The 12,302-nt window shown below is 39.6% G+C and overlaps 1 pseudogene; it reads right to left on the reverse strand.

Moving 5' to 3' along the window:
- Window positions 1-10,736: 10,736 nt before the first annotated feature.
- Window positions 10,737-11,600, reverse strand: LOC129078848 (E2F-associated phosphoprotein-like; annotated as a pseudogene).
- Window positions 11,601-12,302: the final 702 nt, after the last annotated feature.

Here is a 12,302-nt window from a genome sequence, read left to right on the forward strand (position 1 = left end):
ATTGTTGGCACATGATTGCTCATAGTAATTTCTTACAATCCTTTGTATTTCTGTGGTAACAGTTGTTATTGCTCCTCTTTCATTTCTGATATTATTTATTTGGGTGGTCTCCCTCTTTTTCTTTTTCTTTTTAATTTATTTTTTCAAATACATTTGTCTCTGCCTACCTCCCTCTTTTTATTGATGAGTTTTCTTAAGGCTTGTAAATTTTGTTTATCTTTTCAAAGAATCAGCTCCGGGATTGGTTGATCTTTTGAATTGTTCTTTTTGTCTCTATGTCATTCCATTCTGCTCTGATCTTGATTATTTCCTTCCTTCTCCTTGCTCTGGGCTTTGTTTGTTGTTGTTTCTCCAGTTCTTGAAGCTGCAGGGTTAGGTCTTTTATTTGAAATGTTTCTAACTTTTTTATGTAGGCCTGTATTGCTATGATTTCCCTCTAAGGACTGCCTTCACAGTGTCCCATAGGTTTTGGACTGTTGTGTGTTCATTTTGTTTGTTTCCAGAAACTTTGTGATTTCTTCTTTGATCTCATTATTGACCCATTCATTGTTTAATAGTGTACTATTCAATCTCCATTAGTCTGAAGGTTTTTGAATTTTTTCTTTGACGTTGGTTTCTACTTTCAAGCCCTTGTGGTCTGAGGAAATGCTTGTTATGATTTTGATTTTCCTGAATTTGTTGAGGTTTGTTTTGTGTTCTATCATGTGGTCTGTCCTTGAAAATGTTCCATGTGGATTTGAAAAGAATGTGTATTTTTCTTCTTTGGTATGAAAGGTTCTATATATGTCAGTTAAGTCTATTTGACCTAATACATTGTTCAGTTCCACAATATCCTTGTTGATGTTTTGTTTGGCGGATCTATCCAATTTTGACAGTGTGGTGTTAAAATCCCCTACTATCAATATGTTGCTGTCTATATCTTTCTTGAAGTTCTCCAAGATTTTCCTTATATATTTGGGTGCCCCTATGTTGGGTGTATATAGGTTTACAATGTTTATGTCTTCTTGATAAATTCTTCCTTTGAGTATGATGGTGTCCTTCTGGGTCTCTTTTTGTGGCCTTTGTTTTGAAATCTATTTTGTGTGATATAAGTATTGCTACCCCAGCTTTTTTTTCCTGACCAGTTGCTTGGAATATTTTTTCCATCACTTTACTTTCTCAGTACGTGGAGGTCCTCTGTTCTGAGGTGGGTCTCTTGTAGGTAGCACATATGCAGGTCATGTTTTCTTATCCCTACAGCTATCCTATGTCTTATGATTGGGGCATTTAATCCATTTACATATAACATTATTATTGTTAGGTACTTATTCATATTCTTCCCTTTGTACCTGTGTTCTTCTCTTTCTCACTCTTTTCCTTCATCTTATTAAAGCAGTCCCTTTTGCATATCTTGCAGTGCTAGTTTGGTGGAAGAGTATTCTTTCAGCCTTCTTTTGTCTAAGAACCTCCTTATTCCACCTTCCATTTTAATTGAGAGCCTTGCTGGTTAGAGCAGTCCTGGTTGCAGGTCTTTGCTTTTCATGACTTGGAATATTTCTTGCCATTCCCTTCTGACTTGCAGTGTTTCTGTTGAGAAGTCAGTTGCTTGCCATATTGCGACTCCCTTATTTGTTACGACTTCTTTCTCCCTTGCTTCCTTTAGGATTCTCTGTTTGTCTTTGCTATTTTCCATTTTAATGATGATGTGTCTTGGAGTGGGCCTCATTGGGTTCCTCTTGAATGGGACCTTCTGTGCTTCCTGGACTTGTGTGACTTTTTCTCTCCTCCAATTAGGGAAGTTTTCCATCATTAGTCTTTCAAACAGGTTCTCTATCCCTTGCTCCTCTTCCTCTTCTTCTGGTGTCCTGTTATATGGATATTATTATGTCTCAGGTTGTCCTGCATTTCCCTGAATGTTTCTTCATTTTTTTTTTAGTCTTTTTTCATTTCCTTGCTCTTTCTTGGAGCTTTTTGCTACCTTGTCCTCCAGCTCGCTGATTCAGTCCTCAGCTTCATCTAGCCTGGTTTTGATTCCTTCCACTGTGTTCTTCAATTCAGAAATTGTATTCTTCATTTCCTCTTGCCTCTTATTGATAGTTTCTATGTCCTTTTTCATGGTGATATAGTTTGCAGTAAGTTCCTCATAGTTTTTTTGTCATTCTCTCTGAGCTTACTGAGCTCATTGAGTTTCCTTAGAACCACTGTTTTGAACTCAATATCTGAGTGTTTACTTGCTTCTCTTTCATTTACTTCTCTTTCTGGGGATTCCCCCTTTCCTTTCGACTATGGGGTGCTTCTTTGTCTTCCCATTATTTGTGAGACTCTTCTTTTCTGCTTCTGCTTCTTAAATCAATCTGTCTTGATTTCCTGACTTTTGGTGTGAACTTCTATGGTAGGAGACCACTGTTTTTTCTTTCCAGATCTGCATCTGATGATGTTTGATGTTGACCCTGTCTGTCCATAGGCAGTCTATTCAACGCTTTGAGGAACCTACTGCCTGAAGCTGTCTCCTTCAGTTGTTAATCTAGTCACTCTGCTTTCAGCAGTCAGGCTTAGGCACCACAGGGCAGGGCAGAGTTCCTCTTGTGTGTGGGGTTATTGTGTCCTCTCACGCTGCTTCCTCTCAGGGGAGTGGTCTGCCTGAGCAAGATGGCTGTTGCCATATAGGGGAGGAGTCAGCACCAGATTCCTGCTGTCTACTCCCTCAGTTCTCTCCCCAAAGCCTCCCTCTCCAGACTCTCCTCTAGCATCTCTAGACCACTCATCTCCCCCTTAGGCCAGGAATCTATTATCTGTAACTGCCATTCTGTACTCAGTAGTTAGGTTTGCACGCCATACCAGGGCAGAGCCTCCTGAGGGTGGAGCTATTGCGTCTTCTCACACTGTTGCCCCTCAGGGGAGTGGTCTGCCTGAGCAAGATTGCTGCTGCCATATGGGGGATAAGTCAGCACCAGAACCCTCCTGGGTACTCTCTCAATTCTCTCTCCAAAGCCTTCTTCCCCAGTCTCTTATCAAGTGACTCCAGCCCACTCTGCCCCCATCTTTGCCAGAGACCAGTGTGAGTGACTGCCAATACAAGTTTATTTACTGGACCTTTAAATGGCTCTCTGTGTCTCTAGCTGCCTGTCTCTGGAAGAGAGCAACTGTACCGCTTTTCACAGCTGGCTGGTTGTTATCTGAGTACTTTATGGGCCCTGGTGCTGTAGGCTGGAGATCCCTCCCTATGGTTTAGACCCCACTCTTCTCAGGAGGGTCCAATTGGTCATTTAAATATCCATCTGGCATTGCCTCCTGGGGGGTGCCCAGCCCCTCTTCTCAAGTCTCTACCACACTTCTTACCAGTTAAATTTTGTTAAAGCCGATTCCTCTCTCCGTCTGAGGTTTGTTCAGTTGTTTTCCAGGTAATTTCTCCACAATTAAGTTGTAATTCCAGAGTCCTGGGAGGAGGTGTGACTTCCATTCGCTCCTCCACCATCTTGAGTCTCTCCTGATCTCTTTATCTGGACATTCCAGGTACGTTCACCATGTGGGCTGTATTCACCCTTCTGTTGTAGTTGAGCCTTGATTGCTGTTGGCATATCAGTTGGAGAGATTTTACCTATTCCAGGCAATTGGCTCTGACGACTAGCTTTGATGATAGCAGAGGAGCTGTTATATGGGGGTAACCCCACAGAACAGGACTCACTTCAGCAGGGCTCTGATGCTCAATGAGTCTGCCCCTTGAGTGTGTTTCTGCTAGAAGTGGTTGTGTCATGCTCCAGTATGATCTGAAGATGTCTACCAAGTGTGCTGACTCTGGGGCCTTTTTGTAGGTGTAGGTCAAGATCAGCTTCCCTCTTTGCCCTCCCTAGGGCCACCCAGTGTGAGCTACAATGTGATCTATGGATAGCTGCTACTTGTGCTGGGCTGAGATGTGCCCAGGAGAAGCCAATGTACAAACTGAGCCTGGCTATCACTAGTGCCAGACCTAGGACCACTTAGCAAGAGGTATGGGGCATGCTGAGGCCAGATGCAGCTTGTTTGGGGTTTTTAAATCTTTGAGATATTTTAGGAAAGTCTGCAGCATGATCCAAGTCAGGCTTTTTGTATGAAAAAGTGAATATAAATGGCCTGGGTGGGCCTAAAATTTGTGTGGGATGGGGTCTCAGGGAATCACTAGAACAGGGCAAACACTGTTAGACAGGTTGATGGAGAATCATATATGATGCCTGCCTGCCATCTCTGCTGCAGGAGGGCTCAGCAAAAACAAAACAAAACAAAACAAAACATAAAACAATGGCCTCTGCCAGCACTCCTGTCTGGGAGAAAGCTAGTCCTTCAGCCCTTTCCGGTAAGTCAGGAAATTTAGTTTCTCCCCATATATCCCTGGCACCTTTTGAGCTGATATCCCAAGTACTAGAACTCAGAGTGAGTGAGTTTTAATTAGTCCATGTGGGTTTTTTAAGAGGAATGCCCAGGACTCCAGGAGCCCTCTGTGTCACTCAGCGACAATCCCAACAGGTTTTCACATCCAAAGTTATGGGGACTTCTTTTCCTGGCACTGGATCCCTGGGTTCAGGGCCCTGGTATTGGGCTGGGTCTCCTTGCTCCTCCAGAGAAGATCTCTGTAGCTGAGACATACCTCCCAGTCAGTCTCGATGTGGCTTATTTATATCCTTAGTTGTAGGACTTCTGTTCAGCTAGATTTCAGGTGGTTCTCAATGATGTTTTTTTCTGTAATTTAGTTGTATTTTGATGTGGTTGTAGGAGGATTTAAATATCGTTTTACCTATCTGCCATCTTGACTGGAAGATTTCAGGTAAAACAATAATTCATACCTCTTATCTTTCTTATAATCTGATTTTTCAAAGTGTAGCAGAGGAATTTTTAGAATGATAAATGTTGTTAAAACTTAGGGCAACTCTACATGTCTATGGCATTTAGAAGAGGAAAACATTCATTTTGAAATAAAGAAACATAAAACTGAGCATAACGGGACTATTCTGGTCCGTGTGGTTCTGAGGTCCCCTCTCTGAAACCTTTCTTTCCAAAAAGAAGGAGTCTGTGGGGTCAGAAAACCTGCAACCTCCACTGTCTCCTAAGTCAAATCATGCCCTGGATAACCAGAACTCCAAATTTCCTGATCTAATGGATCTGAAATTGCTTTCAGGACCTCTGTAGGCTTCCTGTCTCCACTGATCTCCCAAGGTTAGACCATAGCTCTGATGCGTACATCATAAGCCTAAGGAAAGGCCTATAGCCTATGGACAGAGCTTGGGTTTGTCCATACGTGCTAGCATACGTGTGTTGGAGAGAATCTCACAGCGTTTGGTAGAATTGGAGGAGGGAGGAATAGGGTAGTAGATAAGGCTCTGCTCTTCCCATACCACTGTGTTCTGCCATGGGACTTGGAGAATTATGATTTCAAACACAGCCTGCTATTTTGTTATGAAAATATGTTTTTAAACATATGTTGATCAAAACTATTTTATATAAACTTGTTTGTTATAACTCTAAGACATTCAGAAATATGGAAATGAGCCTCCATTTGGACCCTTGCCTTGGGATCCACAGATGTTAGGTATGACCCTACTTAGAATATAGACAAATATCATATAATCTCACCTATAAGTGGACTCTATTCAACAAAATAAACTAATGAACAAAATAAACCATAGGCACGGAGACATGGAGCAAACTGAAAGTGACCAGAGGGGATGGGGAAAGAAGACAATGGTAGAAAGAAGGAGAAGGGACTAGACAAAGAACATGTGTGAATGACCCATGGACATGGACAACAGAGTAGGAATTGACTGTGGGAGTGGGGGGTGAGGGTGGGATGGGTGGAAGGGGGTAAAGGGGTAAAAATTGAGACAACTGTAATAGAATAAACATGATTTATAAATTAAAAAAATATAGAGAGTAGTTGTCCATAGTTCTCTTTCAATAAAGAATTTCAAAAAGGAAGTTTGGTGAACTCTTTAGTGCTTTTCTCCTTCTAGATGTTAATGAGGATGGATATAAATGGCTAGCCTAATAACCTTAGATATAGTCGAATTTAATGAATAGGTAGCCTTTTTTTCCTGAGAAGGTTATATAAAACAATAATTTAATGAACTTTTAAAATTGGTCCAATCACTAGATATTGCCATATTTTCACTAGGGATGTGAAGGAAAGAAGGGGTCTAGAGTGAGGGTGCTGCAAGTGATGAAAAATGTTATTGGCCTCTGCAAAAGTTTCAAAGTGACTTTTGAACATGCTTTGCCCATTTTTCAAAAGACAGCTCTTTTATTTTTAGCAACATGATGCTAATTTTTAGCTATTCTATTATATTAAAGTAACTTAAAAATTCAGAACACTTAATGATCCAATGCATGAAAATATCTTTTAAAAAGTTGGTTAAGCCCTGGCTGGTGTGACTTGGTTGGTTGGAGCATCACACTGTACACTAAAAATATGGAGGCTAGGTTCCTGGTCAGGGTACAATCAATGTTTCTCTCTCTTTTTCCCTTTCTCTCTCTCTCTAAAAAAAAGTTAGTTAAAACTGCATGTGTATATGTATAGTTTTTTTTCCATTTCCATGGCTTACTGCAAATTATTCTTAGAACAACAAGAAATCAGGAAAAATATACCATTCGATATAGCACGAAAAAAGATAAAGTACCTAGGGATAAATTTAACCAAAGACACAAAAGACCTGTATGCAGAAAACTATGCAACATTGAAAAAAGAAATTAAGGAAGACACAAATAAATGGAAGCATATACCGTGCTCATGGATTGGAAGAATTAATATCCTTAAAATGTCCATACTACCAAAAGCAATTTATAGATTCAACGCAATCCCTATTAAGATACCAATGACGTATTTCACAGAAATAGAACAGACATTTCAAAAATTTATATGGAACCATAAACGACCTCGAATAGCCGCAGCAATTTTGAGAAAGAAACACAAAGTAGGAGGGATCACAATACCGGACATCAAACTCTACTACAAAGCCACTATACTCAAAACAATCTGGTACTGGCACAAGAACAGACCCATAGACCAGTGGAACAGAATAGAAAGCCCATAAATAAGCCCAGGTCTCTATGGACATCTAATATTCGACAAAGGGGGCAGAAGCATAAAATGGAGCAATAACAGCCTCTTCAACAAATGGTGTTGGGAGAGCTGGATGGCTACATGCAAAAAATTGAAATTGGATCATCAGCTGACACCATACACAAAAATAAACTCAAGATGGATAAAAGACTTAAATATAAGTCGCAACACCATCAAAGTCCTAGAGGAGAACATTGGCAGGAAACTCTCAGATGTCCCACGCAGCAATTTTTTCACTGATATGTCTCCTAAAGCAAGGGACATAAAGGAAAGAATAAACAAGTGGGACCTCATCAAAATAAGAAGCTTCTGCATGGCGAAAGAAAACATCAGCAAAATGAAAAGGGAGCCAACCGTATGGGAAAATATATTTGCTAATGATACATCAGATAGAGGTTTGATCTCCAAGATATACAAAGAACTCACTCGACTTTACTCCAAGAAGACAAACGATCCAATCAAAAAATGGGCAAAGGACCTGGGCAGATGCTTTTCTAAGGAGGAGATACAGAGGTCCCAGAGGCATTTGAAAGGATGCTCTGCATCACTAGCCATCAGAGAAATGCAGATCAAAACCACCATGAGGTACCACCTCACACCGGTCAGAATGGCCATCATAAACAGATCCACAAACAACAGGTGCTGGCGAGGCTGTGGAGAAAAGGGAACCCTAGTCCACTGTTGGTGGGAATGCAGACTGGTGCAGCCACTATGGAAAGCAGTGTGGAATTTCCTCAAAAAGCTGAAAATGGAACTGCCTTTTGATCCAGTGATTCCCCTGCTGGGACTATACCCTGAGAACACCAAAACGCCAATACAAAAGAACCTATGCACCCCAATGTTCATAGCAGCACAATTTACAATAGCCAAGTGTTGGAAGCAACCTAAATGCCCATCAGTAGATGACTGGATCAAAAAGTGATGGTACATATACACAATGGAATACTACGCAGCAGAAAGAAAAAAGAAGTACTAAACTTTGCGACAGCATGGATGGAACTGGAGAGCATCATGCTAAGCGAAATAAGCCAGGGGGCGAAAGACAAATACCATATGATCTCACCTATAAGCGGAACCTAACCAACAATGCAAAGAAGCAAGGAAAATAAGACCAGCAACACTGAAAGGAAAAGAAATCAACAGAGACAAGAGGGAAGGGGGGGGGCAGGGAAAGGGAAGGGAAGGGGAAAGTCAAGGAACATATAGCAAGGACTCATGGACAAAACCAAAGGGGAAGAGCTGAGGGAGGGAAGGTGGGAGGGGGCAAGGGAAAGAGGTGGGGGGAAGGCAGAGACAAATGTATTTAAAAAGTAAATAAATTAATTAAAAAAAAAAAAAGAACAACAAATATGTCCAAACCAAACAATAAGTACTTAGTTAAAGCTTGCTTTACCAAAAATATGTCGTATTAACTGGGTCTTTAAATGTCTACTTTTTGTGGGTTATAATATGGGATTATTTAATTCTCAGGGATCCTTATCTTCTTTACATGATTCTACTTTTTCATCTCTCCCTTTTTTACTTACCTTACTTCTAGTCCCTCTTTCCATAAGTACTTTCCTCTTCTTTTACATAATTTCATCATAAGCAGACATTGATACAAGAAGTTTGTGTTCTCACATACAGTTAAAAAGATTCAGCTCTACTTGACCCAAGGCTGGTAATTCTGGAACAATTAAAAATGGAAAAAAACATTTGCCAGAAGAGTTTATATGATACAATAGACTCCTTATTATCCTGCAACCTTAAGAATGAAAATGTGGTTTGTACTTTTAGTTATTAAAGAGATTCTTGGTCTTTGATTTAATTTTTTCAAAAAGTATTTTGTCTTTCTTCTAAGATGAGAGCTTACTGAGGGCAAAACTCTATCTTATAGGGTTAAATATATAGCAGAATTGCTAAGAATGTAGTGACCATATCCTTTGTCTTTTCAACAGGTATTCTTTCAACAAATCACCTTTGACCCATGTTATATGCTTCTTGTGATAACTTAAAACCAGTGACTTCGCCTTTATGCATAACAATTATCACCCTTTTCCCCCATTCCACCCACAGGAAGGATACATGACCAACTTTGACCAGTTAAAATATCTCTGTCCCTTGAAATAGTCATTGGTCTAGGGCCAAACTGAAGGACAAGCAGCAAGACAGCTTCTGAGAGGGCAGAACCATGCCACCCATTCATATGTATATCCATGGTACTTAGTGTGGCACATGGCCTGGAGTTGGCAGCACATGAATGTTTAAGGGAAGAATCCTGGAGATGACCCAATGCTGCTGGGCCACAGAGATCTTACTTCCAAAGTATTTTTTTCTCATTTTCTCCAAGTCTTCCCATGTTGTCATTTACATTGCTCCTTTGAATTGGCACTTTTGCTGGAAAGATTCAATTTAGGGACAAATACATTGTTTAGGAAGAGACTCACTTTTTCATTCCCTTTACCCTGTTCCTGATTAAAGGAAAGGGCCACAACCACTGGTCTTGGTGCTCTGGATCCTATCTGAGCCTCCGCTCCTGGTCAAACTGCTGGTGTTCACCCAGTGCCTGCTCTGTTCTATCTGGGGAGAAGATCCGGACCTTCTCTCTTGTCCTGTCCAATTCTATCAGCCCCATTGACTCACAAGCCATGGAGCTGGCAGGTGTCCACCTACTGTTTCCCACATTGCTATTCAAACTGAAGAGAAAATTCATCTGTGGCTACTTTTACTCATATCGCAGATTAAATTTCTTTGAACATTTAAGAAAAGATCTGCCATTCACACCCAGATTTATCTAGCTCCAAAGCTGAAATAAATACATATATCATAGATGGAAGCAGCTCTTTGTGTTGTGGTGGTCTTTTTCTTAATCATCTTTTAAAACACAATTCTATTTTCTGCACATAGTGGTCAATTAATCCATTATTTTCTAGAATTTTTTTTCTGGATTTTTTTCTATAGAAACATTAAGAAGTTAACTTTCTGTTGACTGTCAATGTCCTATGTCTTAGCTCAGAATTTCCTTGGCATTTCCATAGAGAGCCTAGGGTTTATTGAATAGAAAACCCCTAAATATCCTAATTTGAGACTTTTTTTTGTAGCTTAAAGATATATTTAGGAAGGGATAATGATTTTTTTCTAATGAGGATTATAAATCAATGCTTACTGGAATACGAAACAAATTTTCTAGTTGTGGCAGCTACCAATGCAATTGTTTCTCAAAGAAAAGTTAATAAATATCTAAAATGGAATCCTGGCTGACTCTGAAATTTTTATCTCACAATTTGTGAGGCAGGTCTTTAAAATTGCATGAAACAATAAAGACTCCAGTGTTCAGACAATAAGATTGTCAGAGAATTACATCATCATATAAAACAATCATACAGAAAATCAACATAAAGCAATTCTTTTTTTTTTAAATTCTAAAGAGCTTTAATAAATAAAAAGCTCCAAGTTTCCAATGTCCATCAAAAAGGGAATGAATAATCAGCCCACAACAGAGTTGGGACTAGTTTTTTTTTTAAGAGGGGGAGGAATGAAGGTTGGTAACCATTCTCTTACAAAAAGGATAAAACATGGCTTCCTCAAATAACCATTCAGAATGTCACTTGATATGAATAAGAAGGAGGAAAAAAACTGTCCATATTTGCCTTATATACAGTATTGGGCAATTAAATGTCAACTTTGCTATTTAGGAATGGCTTGCTAAATCGTTGAAAAAATCAAAGACTTCATCCTTTTTGTAGACTGCCACTTCAGTGGAACATTCAGTGCACATAAGTGGGTGACAGATTTCTTCCACTTCTGTCTCTGCCTGCTCTGGAGCATCTTCATGGTTAGATCTTATCTTCTTATGGCCTCACTTTTTCTTGTTGTGTTCTGGGGTTTTCTATCTTAGGACTTCCTCTTTGTTGACAGTACAATTCATCACAAACATTGCTCTATGTTGAGTTTTGTATGATTCATGCCTTTGGCAATCAAGACACAATGTGGTCATGCAGGCAGGGCAATTCAAGACAACATCACTATTTGGAAGAGGCTGTTGTTGGTGACATGCCCTTTATTCCAAAACCATGGTAGCCTCTTCTCTGTGCATCAGCCCAGGCCTAATCTCTGTTATCTTTTTCAGGATCATATGGTAATTCAACATTTGTTGGAATACTGTGTCGTTTCTTCTTTCTTTTTCTTGGTTGCCTGTCCTGCTTTGTCTTCATCCCCAGAATCAGAATCAAAATATATATATATCATGATAGTACTTTGTTAGAGCTGTTCCAGCTTTCCCTTTTCCTGAGGAAGATCCTGTTTCCAGGGAGGATAATTTATCCTCCATTGTTTTTATAGTGGAATTTAATTCAGCTTCTATTTCTTTTTCAAATTCATCTTTGCTAGATGATTCACTTTCTTCAGTAAGACATTCTCTGATGAGTTTTCATTTTTGGTCAGGAGTTCCATGTAAAAGCACATCCACTTCATCTTCAGAACAGCTCAAGGCCTGCTCCTCATTGCTAGGCTCTTCAACTGCATAAGGGTCATAGTCATCTTGGAGCAGGCTCATGATGGCCCCGAACCTCAGACAGCATCCGCCCAGTAGACCATAAAGCAATTCTTTATTATAAAATTCATAAGTCAGGAAATGGGTTTTACATAAATAAACCAAAGTCTCACTATACAAATTTTAATTCTTCATTAATTCCTTTGTTTCAGAAAATATATTTATGTTTTTAAGTATTTGCTGAGTTTCAGGAAATGTTTACTCATGTAATGGGATGGAAATGTTACAGTTTAAAATGTACTATTAGGTGCCTTGCACTGGCTGGTGTGTCTCAGTGGATTGAGTGCTGGCCTGTGAACCAAATGGTCACTGGTTCAATTCCCATTCAGGGCACGTGCCTGGTTTGCAGGCCAGGTCTCCAGTATGGAATGTGTGAGGGGCAACCACACATTGGTTTCTCTCTCTTTTTCCCTCTCTTCCCCCTCTCTAAAAATAAATACATAAAATATTAAAAAAAATGTACTATTAGGCACTTTTATCTCTTTAATTCACAATTATTATCAAAATGGCTAAAAAAGTCGACCAGGAAAAATAAAGGGTGCTTAAACAAATTAAAGGAATTGTATATTGTAATACACCATTAGTTTAACATAAATTGATGGAACTGTTAGCTAACAAATCAGATTACAAATATAAACTGAGGGCCTACCATGAGCAATCCATTCTGCAGAATAATGTAGTGATAATAGATAAATAGAACACATT

This window comes from Pteronotus mesoamericanus, unplaced genomic scaffold, assembly GCF_021234165.1.
Source record: "Pteronotus mesoamericanus isolate MK-2021 breed Mesoamerican mustached bat unplaced genomic scaffold, CSHL_Meso_final contig_74, whole genome shotgun sequence".
NCBI lineage: Eukaryota > Metazoa > Chordata > Mammalia > Chiroptera > Mormoopidae > Pteronotus > Pteronotus mesoamericanus.